Below are 22,007 nucleotides of genomic sequence, written 5' to 3'. Positions count from 1 at the left end.
TGGGGCAAAGAGGTACAGACTTAAGGGAAAGTTTGGCTGGGCCATTACTCAGAAGAATGAGTATTTATGTGTTGTGGCCAGGTGGGAAGACTTCAGATTATGTTTCCTAACCATCAAAGACTGATGTTACCTGGCTGAATGGATTTTTATCTCCTATTTATTAATTTATTAATATTCTATTTCTATTTATTAATATTTATATACCACCTTTTCTCCAAGGAGCTCAAGGTGATGTACATACCTTCCCACACTCTGCTCCTGTGAGGTAGGTTAGACTGAGAGCCAGTAACTGACTCGAAGGCACCGATTGGGTTTCATGGCTGAAATGCAACCAGGAGATTTGAGCCCTGGTCCAGCACTCTAACCAGGACTCTAGACTTGATCTCTTTATACTGTATCTGTGAGTGGGGTTGTCGTAATGTTTCTATCTCCATCATAGTGACATTGAGAGTGGTATTCTAGCTTGCTTGTTTCCTCCTGGCCACACCGTGGGTAGACAGTAAATGCTGAAGCGGATGAGCCTGCAGTTGCTTCCACTGTTAAGAGTCGATTTATTCATAACAGTAAATCTAAGTTCTTTCCATAGGAAGCTGCCTTATACCAAATTAGACCACCAGTGCACCTAGCTCAGTGTCACCTACACCGAACACTGGCTTCACGGTGTTTCAGACAGCGTCTCTCTACCTGGAGATGCAGGCATTGAACATGGGACCTTTTGCACGCAAAATGGATGTGAGCTGTGGCCGCCCACCCACAGAGCTCCCTGGAAGCTTTTAGAAGTCTGTGGATTTTACCTTTTCTGTAAGTCTACCCTGAATAGCTATTTGGAGGTTTTATGAGTGGAGCTTGTAACAATTACGCAAGTTTACTAGTCAATTATTTCACAAGTAAAGGATAGTCTGGAGTTGTGATAGCAGCCGTATAATGTTAAGGTTAAAAATTATGAGCAGCCCTTTTAATAAAAGGGGGCATTTTGCAAGTCTAGACTCGGTGTTACCCTAAACAGTGATAAAGAGACACTTTTAATATGCATTTCCAGCAAGGACAGGGCCCAACCTCTGCTGACTTCAGTGGGAAATAGCATGTGACTGGCATGTCAGCTAAAATACAGTTCTCTGTCAGGTATATTCTGTAACGAGCACACGCAACTTCTGTGGGACCAAAGGCTTCCTCGTTCACTTCTGAGTTCATGGCAAAAAGAGATGTGCAATCAGAACTGTTCTCCAAATTGTAAATACTGGTACATCTTTATTCACGCAAATTGCTTCTGTACACACAAGGAAGAACTTGGTGCTGAGGTTCAGATCATTTCCACTGAAACCACACCAATGTGGGTGAGGACAGCCAGCTTTACCCTAACTCTGTGGCTTTATCTCCCACAATCCCCCCTTTTACCTGTTGGCCCTGATTCACATACGCAAATTACAGCACTGGACCCAACCATTTCCCTCCCTCTCATTACTACAATGAAGAGGATAAAACTGACAGCTCTTAAGTTTAATGGAGCTGGATTGAGCCATGAGTATTTCTGAGGAGACAGAAATTAATTGCTGCTAGCAGTAAAATATGCAGAGTTGGTTCACGGTGTGGTTTCTTTTGTAGAGATAAACAAAACAGACAGACACATTGCTGTTCTGTTATATTTTTTTATTCCATGTTCAAAGCTTCTTGTCAGTAATACTGTGCCATTTCTGAAAAATATGGATATAAATCTGATATTCTTAAAAGGGCGGGGGGGAGCACTGGATTATTGCACACATGATGAAAGTTGCCATGTGTAGCCTATAATTTCAGTTGCCAGTACCAACAAGTTCCTGAGAGAATTGTACGACCAAGCCTTTGAAATACCCTGGTATCTTAATTTTCCAAGAAATCTGAGGCACCTAGTAGAATTTTTTTAAACTCTCTTGGTGACTGTATAAGCATTTAATAGAACCTACTAATGAAAAAATGTGTTCGTGCAGGTGTTGAGTGTACTGCTGTGAAATTACTGCACCCTGGGGGTTGTTTACTGTGCTCACAACATATTCTGTAATAGCTGGAGGCATTTATACTGATGTCAAACACACTGGAAACACCTATTCATTCCTGTTTTGACTACAATGTTTAACAAATGGCTCGACCTTTTAACTGTAAAAATGAAAACTTGATTAACATAAAGGATATTGTCTGTCCCGTGATTTTCCAAATATAAATTATATGTAGCCTAGCCAGGACAGGTATAAACTGATCCGGTCCAAGAGATTTGGTGAAAAAACTTGACTTGCTATAATATCTAATAGTAATATAAATGTATATCCATCAAGCAGTTTCAACTCAGGAGTGAATAATTGTATTATTATTATTATTAATTGCATTATTCAAAATCCGGTACAGTTTGGGAGGACTGGAATTGTTTTGACTTGAAGATGCAGGTGCTGTTTATGATAAAACTAGGGAACGAGCTCATTTCTAGAAGTCTTCATAGAATTGGTCAATTTCAGTTTCTTCAGTTGGTGCATAAACTTGGATTACTGTGATGTTAAAAGGTCTGCCTTGGATTCGTATCGAGATCATTCTATCATTTTTGAGATTGCATCCCAGTACAGCTTTTGCCACTCTTTTGTTGACTATGAGGACAAGGAGAAGGGGACGGCAGAGGACGAGATGGATGGACAGTGTTCTTGAAGCTACAAACATGAGTTTGACCAAACTGTTTGTAGGAGGCAGTGGAAGACAGGAGTGCCTGGCGTGCTATGGTCCATGGGGTCACGAAGAGTCGGACACGACTAAACGACTAAACAACAACAGGGAACGAGCTGGCACAATCCATAGAATTTTGAACACTTAAACAGTGTTGATTCATTTTATTAATTCCTTAAACGTTCATTCCAGCCTCCTTCCAATGAGTTAAAGGTAATATACACAATACACAATACTTTATTCTCACAACAACCTTTGAGGTAGGCTAGACTGATAGTGATTGGCCCAAGTTCACCCATCCATCAAGCTTCATGGCTTGAATGGAGTTTTGAACCAGAGTCTCTCTGCTCTAAATTCAACACTCTTAACTGGCTACACCAATAAGATTGCAATGAAACTTAGATCTGAAATATGCATAACTGTGCACAGGGGTCATGCTTTTGAAGGCAGGCTTACGGCCCAGAGTTTCATACTGGTCATTGACCGTCATAAAACGACTTGACTATAGCCCAGAGCATGATAAGCTTTCCTAAATTCCTTTTTGCATGCCCAGCACATTTTAAGTTGGCACAATGCTGTTAGCAGTACGTGGTCCTTATTCTCTCCTCCCCCATCCTCAACCATATGTTTCTTAAGAAGTCAACATTGCATTTCTTTAGGGGAGTCACTGTGAATGATTCAACATAATGGCTTGGCTCCAAAGAACTGCTTTAGGAGTGTCCAAAGCCTTAGTTGTACTCTGTGGAATTCACTTTTTTTCTGTTTGAGTGGCTGACAAACTGAGCAGAAACTGCTTAAGAAACTCCCATCAGTTTCAAAAGAGGTTGGTCCTGCAGCATGGAGAGTCGTCGTTGAGTTAGACAGGCAAAAAGAAGAAGAGCCACACCCTTATTCACAGAGAAGAGACTGCAGAGTACTGTATAGGGATTGTGTCATTGAAGGGCATTTCTTATAAAGAGCCGCTTACTTGGGAGATCTCTAGTGAGCACTATAAAATGAGTGGTAAGCAGCAATATTGAACATATGGATAAAAAGGTAAAGGTAAAGGTACCCCTGACCCTGACCATTAGGTCCAGTCGCGGACAACTCTGGGGTTGCGTCAGTCATCTCACTCTATAGGCCCAAGATGAATGGGGTATGGGGAGGAATGAAGCAGATTCAAGCACACCCTTAGGAAATTTTTTTTAAAAATGCATTTTTATGCCACTATCATATCATTTGTGAATCGTCAATGTTGTATACAATGCAATTAATGAATGATTGATTGGGCTACTGTGTAGGGAATCTCTGACTTTCATTAACTAATGTCAATGTTTCTACCCAGACAGTTGCTCAGTTATTGTATTATGGTAATTTTTATTACATGTAATAACCCCAAAACTCATTTCTTCATTACACACACACACACACACCACTTGGTTGTGGGTTTCATCACAGAAGATGACAAACTATAACAAGTTTATACAGGCAGCTAAGGTAAAAAAATGTATATGCTGTAGTTTTACGTCCCGGGGAGCTTTCTAAAGATATTCAGAAGGAACAAGCTAGAAGCAAGCAAAGGACAAGTTTGTAAGCTCCGAGCGTAGCAGATGTTCGCTTCGCTTTTCCTTGCCACAGAGTTCATGTGGACATTGAGATATCCTTGCAAGCAGGCTTGCCTGCTGATAATGCAGTGCGTTTGGCAGCTGTGCCTTCTATGCTTTCATAATATTTTGGCCCAGGGGCATCTTTAATGCTATTTTGCAATTGCTATGCAATATTTCAAAGGCCAAAATATTAGCCTTGGAGAAACAATTTCTTTTTTCCTTAAAATATTGGCAAAGTGTAATTGAAATATGTTTATGAAGGATTGCTGGCAGGCTGAGCATTTGCAGCTTGCCTTGAGGTTTTGATTTGATTACAGAATGTAATTAGCATCTCACCTTTGCCCCAAGCAAAACCAGGTTTTTATCTGCTACGGTGTATGGAAGGCAAAATTGGAGTTATACAAGATGCAGGTTTCTCCAAGAAGCTATAATTTATGGGTTTTTTCCTGACTGGAGTTTCATACGACAACTCCAGATGGGAGTTGATCAGCCATAGGATGGAGCTCTTCCTTTTGCATAACCTCTGCATGTTAAAGTTCTCAACCTTCTCTTTATTACTATTACCAGTTACTCTAGAAGCACTGAAATTATTTTATTTCATTGAACTCTTAGCTATCTCAGCATTTCACTCCTACAGACTTATTGGACTCCAGATGTAGTCAGGAGGAGGAAGCATGTGAAGATGTGGCATGTGGCATGTGGCATGTGAAGATGTAACACTTAAGCAGTAAAGGGCTGAACTCTTTTTGTTGTTGTTGGAAAAACAGCCTTGTTGCTGTAACCTTTGTGAGCATCAAACGATTTTGTTGAAGGGAGAGAATGTTTACCTTGACTTGCTGCTGTTTCCCAGTGACAGCTGGACCTTCCATGCATGAGATGTGACAAAGGATTGCAACAACCATCTCAAAGTTGCAGTGCTTTAAGGAAAATCACTTTTAAAACTGATTTATTCAAACCATATGGAAACTTTTTATGGACATGCTTGACATTTTTTCAGAAGTGACACATTGATTTCTTCTGAGAGGGAAATTTATCTGATGGAAACGGATACAGAAAATGTATGGAGGAGAGGGGAAATGATTGTGAAGTTAGCATTTCAACAAGGACTAAAAACTAGATGGGGAGAAAAAAAGGGGGAGATGAAGCATATTAATGAACATTTTAATTTTCTATTGGCCGCCATATGCCCCATTATGTTTTTTCCCCTCACTGTGATTTTGGGAAGGAGCCACATAGTGCATGCAATATGAGTCCTTTCACAGATTTATTAAAGCCTACCACATGGAAATTTATGCCATGGTTTATCACAACGTTGCCATTCAACTTGGTTTGTACATGTGTGTTGAACAGGTGAATTGCTCTTGTAAATTGGCTTAAGATGCATCAAAAGGCAGTATTTCATATGCTTTGACAGGCTAGGTATGGATTGTGTCTAAAGTCATATGTACATCACTTTTCAAAACAGCACTGGAAATGCACAGAATGCAGAGTTGAAGCAGTTGTGTCTCTAGCCATCCTGGAGAGGCATATGAATAGCGAGTCATTTTCTTGTCATATAAATTCAACCACCAATATCTGATGAAGACTCTTAAGGGATTGGTATAAACCTTCATACCATACTGACATTAATTCAGAACCTAGACCTAAAAATCTTTGTTTCCATAAAGAGTAATTATGATGCAATGAATTTAATGGAAAACAAGGCGGCCCAATAGTAATAAAAACTATATTCAATGGTACCTGCAGAATGCACCCCAAAATCCAGTGATTTTAATGTGTACTAATTCTCAACACTCGTGAAAGGGAAGAAATAAAACACGCACAACCACAAATGAGACCATAACCGGTATACTTCCCCAAACACAAATCACATACCATATAGACAGAAACCAGAGTGTGATCCAGTCTGTCCTGCATACTAAAATGTGTGTGCAGATCTCCACACAAAGGAGATCCAGTGAATGGGTGTGGGATCCAGCAGGATCCAGTGAATGGGAGTGCGTCAAGTAAAGAAGTGATAGGGATCTGAATCAAACCCCCCCCCCAGAGTACTCAAACATCATAATCCTAGATGAGGAGGGTGCCATCAATGTGCATGGTGTTTTACAGAATAATAGGAAGAGGGGCACACTTTCCTAGGAAGCTCACCATCTCAAATTTGAAAGTAGCACAAAAAGTGGGATGATGGAAGTGAGGGTAAAAAGGAAGAATATGTCCTATATTCAATCATACACATTTAAATTCTGTATGATTTAGTTGAGATTCCTGCATTGCAGGGGGTTGGACTAGATAACTCTTGGGATTACTTTCAACACTACAATTCTGTGATTTTCAGTGATAGGTGAAGACTAAGGAGTGAAATCAAAGACATCACAGAAAAGCTGACTTTTCAGGAAGGATTTGAAGGAAGTAGCGTCATGAATGTGTCCAGGGAGGCAATGGCAGTGGGTTAAGAGAAATGGAATTCCTAAATGGGGCATAATCTACAATGGGACAGGTAACCCTTGGCCCTTCTGATATTCTTAGACTACAGTTCCCATCGTTTCTGACCATTGGCCATGCTGGCTGGGAGTTGTAGTCCTCAAAGGACTACAAGACTCACAATTGATTTCCAGAACTTTGTTCTAATGCCAGAGCTCAGCCCTGTGGATGTTAAGTAGATGATGAAATGCACTTGCTTTCTTGGGTTGCATGCACACCATACATTTAAAGCACATCCGCCCCCACTCCCCAAATCCTGGGAACTGTAGTTTACCCTCAGAGAGTAACAATTCCCAGCACCCTTAGCAAAGCTAAGGGAAGAGGGGTGTTTTAATTGTATGGATTGTACCCAGACCTAGTCTTACCAGAGAAAGGAGAGCAGTTTCCCAGCTCCTCTTTGCATCTTTTCAAGAAAATGCTGATTTACAGGCATGTGATGGAATCCTAACCCACTATAGAATGCATGCTCTAACTAGGCTGATGTCACCAAGTTGGAGAAGAATTTGTTTCAGTGTTTGCTCTGAGTTGGACTAAGTAGGTTGTTACTTGATTTTAAAGCCATGCTGCGGTCTTGGAATCCAAATCTCCCCTCTTATGCATTTGCTGATTCTTATTTTTCTCTACACTTGCAGGCAACAATTAGAAAAGAAAGTGTTCTGCATCACACGCAGAATTGCCTTTCTTTTATGACTAAGTAACCCCTTGAATTTTTGGCACTGAAGGATTACAGTAGGGCTCGAGACCCTGTGCCTTTCCCTTTTATATATAAATAAAATACAGTTTATAAATTTCAGTGTATCTGTTTGCCAATTATTTGTATTACAAATTTTCAATACAATAAGCTCTCATTTGCCCTTGGGCTCTTATATTATCAAAGTACTTTGGATGATGATCTTTCAGTTGAGATTTATATTGCTTATGGAAAATTGGATTTATTATTGCTAATAAAGGTTTATTAGCATAACCTACTAAGAGCAGTATCATTTCCTATCTGAATAATGACTCCACTGTTATTTTATCATTTCCATAGCACTTTAATGTGCAATGTGCTTTGCATTCATCATTGTCCTTGGAAATGAACCAATAAAGCACATGCATACATACAAGCAGATTGCAAATGATGAGCTCAGTCTTGAAGACATATACTGTACAGTGGTACCTCGGTTTACAAACACAATTGGTTCCGGAAGTCTGTACTTAACATGAAGCGTACTTAACCTGAAGCGAACGTTCCCATTGAAAGTAATGGAAAGTGGATTAATCCATTCCAGACAGGTCCGCGGAGTACTTAAACTGAAAATACTCAAACCGAGGCGTACTTAAACCGAGGTATGACTGTAGTTGGAGGTAAACTCCACTGTTCAGTGGAACATGTTTCTATGTAAGCTTCCTGTTTATTATACATCCCCCCCACATTCTTATGTATATTTAGGGATGTGGGTGGTGCTGTGGTCTAAACCAATTGCCACCAGGTTACACCACTGCTGTAGGTGGCGCTGTGGCCTAAAACACTGAGCCTCTTGGGCTTGCCAGTCAGAAGGTCAGTGGTACGAATCCCCGTGAAGGGGTGAGCTCCCATTGCTCTGCCCCAGCTCCTGCCAACCTAGCAATTTGAAACTACTGTATGCCAATGCAAGTAGATAAATAGGTACTGCTGCAGCGGGAACGTAAATGGCGTCTCTGTGCACTCTGGTTTCTGTCACGGTGTTCCATTGCGCCAGAAGCCACATGCTGGCCACATGACCGGCCTGAAAGCGAGATGAGGGGCTGCACCCCATAGTCAAGTTTGACTGGACTTAACCGTCCAGGGGTCCTTTACATATATATATATATATATATATATATATATATATATATACACATACACATACATACATACAGTGGGACCTCGACTTACGAATTTAATCCTTTCCGAATGCACACTCATAGGTCGAAAACTTTGTAAGTCGAGTTTTTGTATTTTTTATTTATTTATAGTTTGCTGAGTTATTTGGAATTATTTGTGCTTTTCTGGACTCAAGTATGATTTTAAACCAGAAGGAGAAGAAGGAAATAGTATTCCTGGCACACTATCTGCAGCCCTGTTTGTTTTCCCAGTCTCATTCCCTTGCCTCCTCTCCCCCAACTGCCTGGGACTTCTCTCTTTCGAGCATCCATATACAGGGTATTGAATATGTGCAAATAAAATACATTATGTATTAGTTTACTCATTTAAATGTTCGCCTCAGTCTTTTCTCAGGCTCTGAACAGCTCGTGTTGTTGTTTAGAAAATAAATATAGAATAAGGTCAGCAACATAGAAATATAGAGATACGAATAATTCTGGTCCAAGATATGGAGAGGCGGCGGCGGGTGGGCAAACACTGAATGTGCTTTCCTGTGCATGTTTAATATTTATCTTTGCACAGAAAGGCTGTCCCTTCCTGGCCCATGAAGACTGGGAGGGGGAAAGGCAGCCATGAGAGTGTTCAGGGCATTATAATTCAAATGTGGCATCTTAAATAGTGTTGGGAGAGCTACAGGAAACCAGCGCTGACTCTAGAGCTTCATAGTAATGAGCTTTTCAGCATCCTCATTGTTGTATTTTATTTTTAAAGATACTGTACTGTGCAAATTAAAATCTCAAGTTGCTGGCTAGAGGCTTCCATAGTCTGAAAGCTTTTGGAAATCCTTATATAAATCAGCAGTGAATCAAGGAAATGGACAAAGTACTTTTCAGATTGGTATCTTTTAAAGACTGAAGAAGTGACGCCTTCTTTTGTGATGCATTGGGGAAAGGGAGCATTTCCTATGGGTGATGGATGTCATCTAGAATAAGATCAGTGCTTTTTTTTAAGGGAAAAAAGGTGCTGATACTTACCATGAAGTTGTTACAGTAAATGCCACACTTTTAACATTTGGAAAGAAAAGGTGCCAGTTCTGCATACCCTTGAGTATCCCCAGGAAAAAGCACTTTGTATTACCCATGTAGCAGAAGTTGCCCCCAGTTCCAGTCAACACACAGAGGCAGTTTAAGGTCCAAGATAGTTTATTGTTGCAGAATATTAGGTTCAATAATACAGCTCCAGAGGTTGATTTATACATACAGTTTGTAGGCTTTGCAGATACAGATACAGATACAGATACAGATATATGCAAGTACAAAATATTTGTGTTGCTCCAGCAATTCAAGATGTAACACAGACTCCAATTGACAGATTCACCAACTGATTAATGAACTGATATGCCTTAATTATTTATATGGATAGCACTGGGCCGTTGCCGTAGCACCTGGCTTGGCTAAGCTTGCACCTGGTGGCTTATCTCACGCGGGGTGATTTGCGATCATGAAGAAAATTTACCCCTTCCTCCATGTCCAGTTCCTCGAACATAAATTGCACTGGAATACTAGAAAACCATAGGAAAGTTGGCCAAGAGAAGGGCTTGGAGAGCCAAAAGAGGAGGTTCTTCCACGCAGAGATTTCAGGGATTGGATATTTGAGAGCAGGAATTGATGGATGTTGGCAATGTTAGGATCGTCCTACTCTCGTGTAGGACCCTGGCAGAGACACATTCCCGACTGGCATGTTCTCTCCCTCCTGGTTGATCGTTCGGGAGCTTCAAAAGCTTTCTTCTGCCTGAACTTCAAAAGCTTTCTTCTGCAACAGACATCAGCACACTCAGGGATCTGCAGAGTGTTCGTAGTTCGCGTAACAGACCTCAGCAACTCAGCATTTTGGCTAATCTACTTTATTTACATATAAACACACAGAACACTGCAACATGGCTCCCTCTCTCTCTCTAGCATTAGACAGCAAAGAGGGAGAACAAAGGACAATAATCCCATTTCACGGAACACAGTAACACAAACATCCTGTCTCCGTCACTTCCCACTCTGTGGAATGAAAACATACACCATCATGTGCTAGACAACAATCCCATGACTGCTGACACAGGGAATGAATCTCCAACAGGCAACAGCCACTCTGGAATCAGTTGTCATGATAAATCAGTGTGGTTTGGGACACAACTAGAACCTTGTTATACAAGTGAATCACTCAGTGATTTTGCTCAAGAAACTACATGGAAAGCTAAGAGTTTTTTCAGTGGTGTTGTTAGGTAATTTTAGATTCTGGACTTCATGGTTTTATTGAGGCAGCAAAGTGGTGGGGAGGGGGATATGATTTATTTATTTATTTGATTTATTAGTCCCTAGAAAACTTTCAAACAAAATTACAATACTGGCTTCCCTTTTCCCCGAAAAATATTTATTAAACATTCAACATTAACTTACACAACTATACACAATAATACAATATATACAAACTATATACACATACTTTACAGAAATAGAAAAGGGAAAGTAAAGAAAAAAAGTAAAGGATAAGATGAACTTCCGATTGTTCTCATTCTATTGTACTGTATTGTATTGTATTGAGAATACAATACTAGCTTTAGAAGACAGAAGTAATCAGTATACTAACAAAATAATGCTCTCAAATATTGTAAATATACAAATATTGCAAATGTACAGCAGAAGATCAGATTCTACCAAATGCCTGGGAGGACAGATGGCAATGTGTGTTACTTCACTTATTTCAAAATATGGAAAGTCAGCCCATTTTGCATTTGGGGGGAACCCTCCTGCTTATTCTGCTGAGTGGGGACCCAGACATCTCTCCCAAAGGTCTGCACTGATGGCGTCAGTGGAGCTCTTTGAGTTATTTTGGAATTCAGAGGTATATCAGAAAGCAATTCTGCCTCTCTAGCAGCAAATACCATTCCATTTAATTGAATTGCAGAGAGTTAGTTCTTTTCATTGCACGATTGCAATCTCACCTGTTAATCTGGAGGTTACAAATGGATGCTGTAGTTTCACTTACTCTGGTGACAATGTTGTTGCTTGACCCAGACCTCCGTGGGAGAGATTGCAGCAGGGCATTATTTAACCAGTTAGTGGGCTAAAGAATTGAACACAGAGTTAACCCCATCATGAGTCATGCCACCAAAAACCGGAGCATCTCACCAGCTGTTGCTGCTCCAGCTTCTGTCTCTGATAGCCATCTGGCTGGACACTTCAGACCAGACTAGCAACCTACCGTATCATATTGCTGGAGCCTCTTCAGAGTTGTAGGTTCAGGTGTTTGAGAGATTCACTTGTCCTGCAGAAGCACGGTAATACATAAGAGGATCCCTCTCTTTATTTTTTCATTGAGAGGGGGAAACACTAAGTAAGATTTTAAAATCAGCAAAGTTTTGTTTGAAGCAATTGAGTGTTTCTCCTATATAGCCTTTGGCAGATAATATTTGGTATTATTCTGTTTATTTTACGCATTTCCCCCTCCCTGGAATGCACACTATTTAACTTAAATAATCAGGAAGATTGATAGCTGTAAAATTGCTAGCATTATGTTGGTTGTTGCTTCCGCCTAGGCTCTGTAATTACCGAAAATTTATTTCAAGCAGCAGAACAACAAAACAAGCCACTGTTCTGGGCTAAACGAATCAGTTGCACTGGCAGCCCTCAAAGAGTTTGGTATTCTTTAATGTTGAGTTTTGTTGGAATCCTTTCCAGTGCAAATGACCTACTCTGCTCTACTTACCAAGGGAGGGCATTTGGCAAACACTTACAACTGCTATTAAAAATTTAGGGTTTATTACCAGGGTGTTTTAGCTTTGTTCTTTCTTGTGAATCCAAGAAACACAGAAAGGAGCCGGTGCTATGCAAATCAGGTGTTAAAGACATACAGGGTATGGATCAAAGGAGGCTTAATTGGGAACAAGCGAATAAGAAAAATATATATCCGTAGTCACCTTATGTTTTCCAGCTTCCCTGCCCCCCCCCAAACAAATCTGTCACTCTTCCCCCCCTGCCAGTTTACTGACATGAACCAGTACATATTACAGCATGCTTCATACTTCCAAAGCCTGACTCTTAGAGTTAACTGGCTGACTCTAGAAAGGAGAATTTAATTTCCCTTTGGAAAATACAGGACAAACATGTTGATAACCAACTAATTTTGATTGTTGACTTGCTGGGGTACTCTATTTCTTTGTTTATCCATGAACAAAGACTGATGCCATATGTATTTGCTACCATTAGTGCAACAAAACGTTGCCAAGATGATTTAAAATTTTACATGTTGGTACCCCAGTCCATAAGGCAAGCATAGCACATAGTGACTGGCTGCTCTTTGTTAAAGCCACTGTATGAATGAAGCAGGTTCATTCCTCTATGGGAAATGCCAGATTCAGTTCCTTTCTATCAGTTTCTGTCAGCTATTAAGTAGCTGGCTTGTCTACCATTTGCTCATGCCTGCTAGCACATCCCCCAAGTTTCCACCCTCTTTTGTTTTATTTAGATTCCAGTTTGTGTGCAGTTTATACAGATTTCAGTTTTGCTCCTGGCTTATATGACCCTGGAAAATAACAATTATTGTTGCTGATGCTGTTATTATTCAATTATAAAAGTTTTTACCTATGAGTGAAATTCAAGCCTCACCTTGAATTTAATTGCTTGAACCAGTGTGTTGTACCCAGAATGGAATCTAGGTGACACAGCCCCAGGAATATTTGCATGCATACAAAGTGCATGGCAGTGCATAATTTCTTCTAGCATTAAAGTGTACTCCATTTGCCCCTGGATCTTTTTGGCTCTTTGTGTCACTTATTCCCACTGGGCTAAAAACTGCAACACTCTCTCTGACCATTTGCAGTGGTGGCACTGCAGATATCAGGCTAGCAGTTATTTCTATGTGCTGCATGGGGGTATTAGGGGAGGAGTAATAGGGGGACACATGTTGTATTCTTTCTGGGGTAGTTTGTCCACCTTTGGTCCCCACCCTGCTGGCTAAACTAGGTGAGGGTAGCTGATGAGTCTCAAACCCTCAATGAGTTAGGACTTCCCCTGCATGCGAAGGCAAGTTCTGGCGGATTGAGTGGATGAGACCAACAGTGGCTTCAGTGGTCAATAAGGCAGTTTCTGCATGTGCTATAGAGGGAAATGAGGGGCAGACGGGGCTCATCAACCCTGGAAAGGTAGCCCATTTACGAGAAGGAAAACTCTGATCCCAAACCTCTGCTGCCTTGTGGGAAAAGGCTAAGAAGTAAACACTACATAAATCTGGAGTTGGAGACCCTTAAGTTGGTTGGGTGTTGCCTTGTATGCCTCCTTCCCATGGGTGTACCCAGCATGGGGCAAGGGGGTGCAGCTGCCTCCCCCCAGAAGACCAAACTGTGGGCCCGACTAGGGAAGCAAATACCCTGCGCAGGCGCCTCGCTTGTTGACACGGGAGGGGAGAGGGGGAGGAAATGCTGCTGGTGCACGCTACTGGTGCCCGCCCTGCCTACATTTGCACCAATTCCCGCCCACTAAAGCCTTCGCGCCTCCCAATGGAAAGCCCTGCCGGGCGGCAAGCTCTCCTGCCTAAGAGTTCTGCTGGGCTGGCAAGCGAAGGAGACGTGGCTCCCTGCATTGGTTGCAGCCGCTGCCGCGCTCTGCCTCCCGGTAGGCTGCACTGCGAGCGTCGGCGCCGCGGGCTGGGAATCGCCCCCTTCCCCCCTCTGCACCCCCTACCCCCCCTGAGTTAGGAGTTGCTACTGAGACTCCTCCTGGACCGGGAGAGGAAGTGCAACGACAGGAGCCAGTTCAGCCTCGGCGGGCAGAAGCCTGCAAAGGAGGAGTGGGGGGCGGCGGCCAAAGGCGGTGGTCGTGGCTGCTGCAAGGAAGCTGCGTGGGGGCGTTTGCGCCGGATTGCCGGCGGCAGGAGTAGCCCAGCAGCACTGACCCTTCCTCGCCGCCCCCCACCCCCGGCAATAGGAAAGGAGCTGCCTTGGGGGGCGGCACAGCTCCCCCTGCGTGCATTGTCCTCTCCGAGAGAGGGGCGTTGAGGGTGGGGGAGCCGCCGCCACCGTAGGGTCGCAGCTGGGGGGGCTCGCTCACTCGTCTGCACTGCGCCACCCCACCTTTCCCATCTTTTGCTCCCTTGCGATGGGGAGGCGGCGGTGGCAGCTTCTTCTACTTCTTTGAGGGTCTCAGCTTGGCGGGGGGGTCCCCAGTATCCTCCCAGGCCACGGGGGGATGGCCCCCCAGGACTAGCAGACTCTGAGCTCCTTCCCCATCCCAGATATATAGGGTGGGAACTGGCAAGGCTTCGGGGGGACCTGGAGGAGGGAAAGCGGGGCCCAAAGGGGTTTTTCAGGGGGGTGGCTAGCCGTAAATGGATGGGAGCGGTGTTTTCAGAGCAGGGCTGTCTTAAGCATACCTGGCGCCCTGGCACCATGGTGTGATGGATCCCTCTGGTGCCCCCACCCCGCCCCGTTTCCCGGCATGGCGGGCGCAGCTCACTGCGCGGCTGCCGCCTGGAGGGCTGGAGCCCTGCGCAACCCACCCTGGCCCTAGGGCCGGCCCTGGGCCAGGGGGTGCTGCCCGCCCCCTGTTGCAATGCCCCTGCACGTGGCGGAGGCGGCCCTAGGCCCGCACGCCTCCGGAAAGCAGCCTGAAGCCGATGAACAGCTGAGAGGCGCGCCTGGGGCGGCCTCCGCCGCACCTCTCAGCGGGCACAGCGGCGCCCCTGGTGGCCTGGCGCCCCGCGCCACCGGACCCAGGCCTAGAGACGGCCCTGCTTCAGAGCAGGGGAATTTCATGTGAGAGAGTTTAGGGGGTTCATTTAGCGGCTGCAGCCGCCGCCGCAGAGTCATCGGGCCCGCTGGCCCTGTAACCCCGCCCACATTCCCACTTTGTGGCCCCTCCCCTCCTGTGCCTTGGCCCCGCCCCTGAATGACCATGGCTTGCCCCCCCCCCTAGTTTTGATCCTGGGTACGCCCCTGCTCCTTCCAGCAACTCCTGCAGCCAAGCTGGTGCCAAACAAGTACTTTCTGTTTGAAAGCCCCCATGTGTTGCAGGGTGTACCCCAGTCCCAGAGCTCCAGGGTAAGTAGTTACCTATTACTGATATGCCACAGTGCCTGCAGAAGTGCCATCTGGACTGCTTATAAGATAAGTAGTTTGCAGCAAAGAGGGCAACCTAATCATAAATTCTACCTGAGAATTGTGTTCTCGCCTGTAGCATGGTTGGGGCTTTCACTCTGCTAGGTGGAAAGAGTGAAAATATAAAAGGTGTGTAAGGCAGTCTTATATAGGTCCATTTTCTGAGTACTCTATTTCTGTGTTCCCTACTGAACAGCATGCAAATGTGCTGTGGTGCATGGGATGTTTACTGGGCAGAAATGGAAAACTTAATGTGCCCTATCCTGAGAACTTTTCAGCCATCTTAAAGCTAGTTGTTATTTTCATATATGAATCACTTCCCATTGAGGCATACCAGTTGCAAATATAAACACTATTTGAAAAACAATTGCAAACATAAAAACAGTTTAAACTAACAACAGCACATAATTCAAAGCAATTCAATTTCTAGTCTGATAGCAATTTGGATATATATATTTTTAGAAGGCTTGCTGAAACCATATCAGTGAAACATACCAGAATCCAAAGAGCCACAAGTTCAATCAGGTTTTAGATTTTCCCCTTATGCCCTCACGCTACTTGGGAAACAGAACTTTCAGAAGCCATTGCAATATGTATTTATTTCACATTATAGACCTCTTGATCATAATAAAACCTAACATTCTAATATGATATAGGAGTCAGTTGTTCAAAAGAGGGGAAAGCCAAATATTTCACTAGACTAATTCTAGTTCCTTGTGTGAGACTAAGCAGTTCTTTGCATCTCAGCTGATGGGTCATAATAGGATCGCAACCGACATGCAGCTTTACAATACAGATTTCCCCCATTTGGCTTACATGGAATATAGTGCTGTATAGTATGGGTTATTTTTTTTTTTAGGGGGCTGTCATTTCGATAAGAAGCTCTAAGTATGCCACTCTACCTGAGTTCAAACCCCTTTCTCCTCATCACAGTTGATGCCTGTTCTCTTCTCTCTCCCTCTTGGTCCAATCTGCACTTCTTCTCAAAGGGACATGACAAGACATGCGGGAATCATTGTGCTGTTCCCCTTTTTTGTTGTCCTCTCTTACTCTTTACTTTCTCAGAGCAGAGCAGCCACATCAATGAGGAGGAGGAGGGAGAGGGAGGAGAACATAGTCCTCATCAAATACCTGTCAATGATGGTTCTTCTCTTGTAAGCTGTGTTAGTAAAAGCCCCTCTATGTGCCACCATAGATCTACCTATGACTGGGCTATGGTTCTGTGGAGTATTTAATGGCAGAAGCCCACTTTCTTTAATAAGAGCACATTGGTGTTAGTGGTTACTGGAGGAGGCAGCGGCAGCACAAGCAGCGGTGGCAGGGGCACCCGAAGGAGGTGGACAGTACCAACAATCACATTCTTCAGCAAGCTCCTCCCATGGGCTGGAGCATATAACTACGTTTGCCATGGCAGTGATGCTGCTGAAAACAGGAGCATGGAAATTCATAACACAGTGGTTACTGTCTGCTTTCCATTAAGAAATATATTTCATGCCTGCTTTAGTACAAAGTTGATGCTTGAAGCATTATAGTACAGGAGACCTATAGCTCGTTTGAGATTATTAAACAGCCTTGTAATGAACTTATTCATTTGTATGTGAGCATTTCCATGTTTACAGCTTTTTGTAAAATTAATGGCGAAACTTTTACAAATTCAGAAAAAGCCACGTGCTTCTTGCTGGTACCCATAAAACAAAATGTGCCTTGCAGAAGCCTCTTGTTTTTCTGAGCTGAACTAAGCTTTGTTTGGAGGTTGATGACATCACCTCATCTCCTAGTAACATCTCTTTAGCTATCGCCTCCCACACTGGTTTGAGAGAGAGAGAGAGAGAGAGAGAGAGAAAGGAAGGAAGGAAGGAAGGAAGGAAGAGTGCATTCCTATCACTCTGGCCCTCTAGCTTTTCAGCGTCCATCTGCTTGCTTCATTTTCATGCTTAAAACAGCTTTATGGATCGTTTTGTTTTCGTTTTGGCTTGGGACGAACAATAATGTTGGCACATAGTTATGAAGTCACAACCTATATTATGAAGGGAGGGAACCTCATCCATCAAACATCACCTTTTGGTACAGGGTCACAGGCGAACAAAGTGGCTTGTGTCAGGTTGAAACAGCACTCGTAAATGTTAGTGTGTTTGAAGCTGGTGGTTTCAAGTCTATTTATTTTGCTTGAAAAGCTCAAATGGCAGTGCAGGACCAAGAAGGGGGGGGGGTCCTTCATAAATTATTACTTGAAGGCTAACCACCATCCTTTATGAGGTGGAATGGTGCCATCTGCTTTTTCAGATCTTAGATTTATCTTTCTTCCCATTACGGAAAGGAAATGCTCCTGTGTAAATAAACTTGTGTACATTCTTGGATATATTTATCTTTTCCTCGTCAGCTCATTTGGCCTGTACAATTTACCAAAATCTGAAGATATTGTGTCCACTGAATTTTGAATTAAAATGCTTCACTTTACCTCAGACCCTTACTGGGGGGGGGGGGGGAAATATACGTCTTGCACATATATTACTTTTGAAATACAAATGTATACTTTTACAAAACTTTCAGCTCCTGTTGCGGTGATGGAAAGGGAGGCACAGACAGAATTGCAGCCAGCTAGTTTAGGCTCATTATCAACTTTAGAAAGCCGCTAATCAGGAATTAATGTCTAATTTTGTGTGTGTGTGTGTGTGTGTGGAATAATGAAGCCCATTAGCAGAAGTTCAAGAAGTTTCGCGGGGCGTGTCTTTGAAACAGTAGCTGAGAGGTTGATGAATTGGGTTTCTATGCCTTGTCATGAAGCATTATTGGTATGGAATGTGGATCTGGGTGCCCAAATGTGTGTAGGCGACTTTGTTTGCATCCCCGCTCTGAGGATTAACATACTGTGATGCTTGAATGCCTGCAGAATCTCTCCCTTCCCCCTTTCACTCTCCACACTCTCCCCCCCCCCAACCCCACCTCATTCTGCTGAAGTCGTTTGGTCTGTGCTGCTTTTTCCTGTGAGAGGATTAGGGAATAGGAGAATGGCTTTGTGAGAAGAGAGGGAGAGAGAGAGAGGAGAGCTGAGAAGAAACTAAACTAGAAGACTAGCCTTTCAGAGTTCTTTCCATTGAGTCGAATTGCATGTGATACAGCAGCTGGGGGCTGTTGGTTTTCTTTTCAGCTCCCTACTGTAAGAGAAGCTGGTAAGATTATTTTTCCCCTTGTTCTCCTGTTCTGTGATGCTCTTGTAATTGCCTTATAGAGGGGACTCCTTCAGGATAAAGGGAAGTTGGTTAATGATACTGAGGACACGCTGCATTGTCTTTCCTCCCCGCCCCCACCCCCAGTAAAGCTTCCTAATATTTGAAGAGGGGCTATTTACAGTACAAAGGGGGCAGTTTTGGTAGGAAAAGTTGTTTTTCTCCTTTTTGCCAAAGTACTCTTAATATAAAACTGGGGGGGGGGGAGCAGGGATGGAGGGAAAATATTTATCAAGTCGTACCAAACTGTTTGGATATATTTAAAGTTTCCAGAAGTATTTTGAGTGAGGGGGAACCGTTATCCGTTTGCAGCATTCTTGATGTTATCAGCTTTGTCACTTTCCTGGACTAATTCCAGATCTCCTGGGGTGTGTGTGTGTGAAACATATATTAGAATCCTATTTTTCACAGGCTCCACAAAGACAACAGGGACTGCTTGTCTTAGCAACAAAAGCCAAGCAAGCAACTCCTCCTGGAAGGTGAAAAGGAAGGAATACCTTCTGAAGAGGTAGGGAGAAGCAAAGTGAAATTAATCTAAGAACAAGGAATGAACGCAGTAATGTTTGGCTGCGTTTGAATGAAGCAGCACTGCTCAGTATATACCTCAAATGCTATTTGAGTCAACTATGATTTTTCTAATTTCTTTACAGAACATATGCCACAGTGGCAATTTGTATGTTGTTTGAGTCTCTTGCTTCATTTCATATATGTGTGGGAACTGTTAAGTTTTAAATTCCTTGAGAGATCAGAGATATATAAACTTGGCTTGAGAGCAATTTCAAAGAAAAGTTGAAAAAGTCTTATGCCTGTCATGGATAGCATAGATGTAATTACAAACAAAACTTTTCTTTTTGGTCAAGTAAGAAATAACAAATCAAGAAAGTAAGGAATGATTGACAATAATTGAAGTGATGATTGAAATGTTTTTTCTAGCATCCTTCCTTCCTTCCTTCCTTCCTTCCTTCCTTCCTTCCTTCCTTCCTTCCTTCCTAGTGATTAAATTCTTACTCTTTTATTCAGCATTCCTATCTGAAGTAACACTTTATATTTTTTTACTGTGGATAAAGACATGCTCTTTCTTTTCTTCTGCATCCCACCTTCCCAAAATACTCCAAAGAAGCGACTGTGTTATATTATTTACATTATTATCTTCAGCTTTCCCTGACTTAGATCTCATTCAAACCATCAACTGTTAGGGCAAAAGTCTGCAGGCCATAGTCATGCATAAGTGGTATAGGAAGCAGGTCATTACTATGGGTGCTTTGTAGCTTGGAAAGAGGGTGCTAATTTTAGGAAATGGGGTTGTCATGGAGCGCTAAAGAGTGGTGGCGGGTGGGGAGTGTATCTGCATGAACATTAGTGTTGCTGAGTCATGTGATTTCATTATCTCAAAGACAAGACCCACTGTAAAAGATTTTTACATTTAGCCCTTCTTCCACCTCCTCCCTCCCTTCTTTACTCTCACACAGACACTGGTTGCTAGGGTAATAGGTTTTTTTTAAAAAAAGAGATTCTTTCGCATAATACCACAGTGATGTTAGTGGTTACTTACTGAGTTGCTTCATGCAAAGCCTGAGTAGTCTCAACAGGGGTATCATTGTGCTTAATGTTCATTTAGATGTGTCACTAGTTCAAATTAGTTTTCTGAAATATAGATATCACTAATATACATCCAGTTTTGCCAACTCTTTAACCACCAGCTTCTTTTTTTAGAAACACACCCACCAAATGGCCATGTCTGGTTTTATATAGTTTACAGTGTACTATAACTGTGTGTATTCTGCGTTTCAATTCCACACTTTTCAAAGTAAAAATTTATTCATTAACATGTATATGCAGCATGACACACAACTACACACCTGTTGAGAGCAGCTATGGAAATCAGCTGCTTTTTCCATATTACTTAGTTCATAATGCCAGCCTGCACATCCTGGTTTACTAAAGTGCTCTTTTGTGCCCCAATTGGTTGTTGGCCGATGGTATTAATTTATTTTCATTGAGGCATAAAACTCTCAAATCTGATTTGTGAAGGAAAATGGCAGATCTTTGAATCCCAATTAGCAACAATCTCTACTGTGGTGTTGGTTTAGCCTAACAATTTCCATTATTCTTTATTCGACCGTCAGTCAGGAAATAGCCTAACAATTTAAGGGAAATACAGTGGAACCTCGGTTTATGAACACCTCGGTTTATGAATTTTCGGTTTATGAACACCGCGGACCCATCTGGAACGGATTAATTCATTTTCCATTACTTTCAATTGGAAAGTTCGCTTCAGTTTATGAACGCTTCAGTTTATGAACAGACTTCCGGAACCAATTACACCCATGCTTCAGTTTATGAACGCTTCAGTTTAAGTAGTCCGTGAACCCATCTGGAACGGATTAATCCACTTTCCATTACTTTCAATGGGAAAGTTCGCTTCAGTTTATGAACGCTTCAGTTTATGAACACCGCGGACCCATCTGGAACGGATTAATTCATTTTCCATTACTTTCAATGGGAAAGTTTGCTTCAGTTTATGAACGCTTCAGTTTATGAACAGACTTCCGGAACCAATTGTGTTCATAAACCGAGGTACCACTGTACAAAGCACATGCTTTGCAATCAATGGGGAATTTGCTATCACCCTTGGAGGGAGTTAGGATTTAACAGTCTATAAGAAGATTTGAATACAAGTGTTTGCTCTGTAGTCCTCTTCAGATAAATAACTAGGGAACACTATACAGAACCTATCAAATGGCAACATTCTTACACAACAAAACTTCGGGTTTCTCTTCTCTGTCCTCCAGCCTTCCATGCCCCATATCTCCTCTGTGGGGGTCTCTAGATTTTATGGGACTGGAAGAGAGGTGGAGATGCCACACAGCACAAACAGACACCTGCTCATGCAATACTGGATCTCACCCTTATGTTCTCCGTTTTTTGCTCTGTAGAGTTGCATCGAAGTTGATCGTTGAACCCTCTAGAGCAGCTGGGGGTGGTACTATGGGCTACAAGGAAGATGAGAGAAAGGGAAGACCCTTTGATGTTGTCCAATAATAATTAGCCCATTGGAGCATCAC

The 22,007-nt window shown here is 42.7% G+C and overlaps 1 protein-coding gene across 2 annotated transcripts in view; it reads left to right on the top strand.

The window, feature by feature from the left end:
- MID1 (midline 1) overlaps window positions 1-22,007 on the top strand; it is a 196,645-nt gene that overhangs the window by 40,055 nt on the left and 134,583 nt on the right. The window contains exon 1 of one of the 2 annotated variants that reach the window (XM_035114515.2): window positions 18,221-18,885. The exons of the other annotated variant lie outside the window; for it this stretch is intronic. The gene's annotated coding sequence lies outside the window, so the exon portion shown is untranslated. Of the gene's footprint in view, window positions 1-18,220; window positions 18,886-22,007 lie in introns of those variants that run through there. 2 annotated transcript variants of the gene reach the window in all.

The sequence above is a fragment of the Zootoca vivipara genome, chromosome 4 (genome assembly GCF_963506605.1).
Source record: "Zootoca vivipara chromosome 4, rZooViv1.1, whole genome shotgun sequence".
Classification (NCBI taxonomy): Eukaryota; Metazoa; Chordata; class Lepidosauria; order Squamata; family Lacertidae; genus Zootoca; species Zootoca vivipara.
This window is presented reverse-complemented; position numbering and strand designations above follow the sequence as displayed.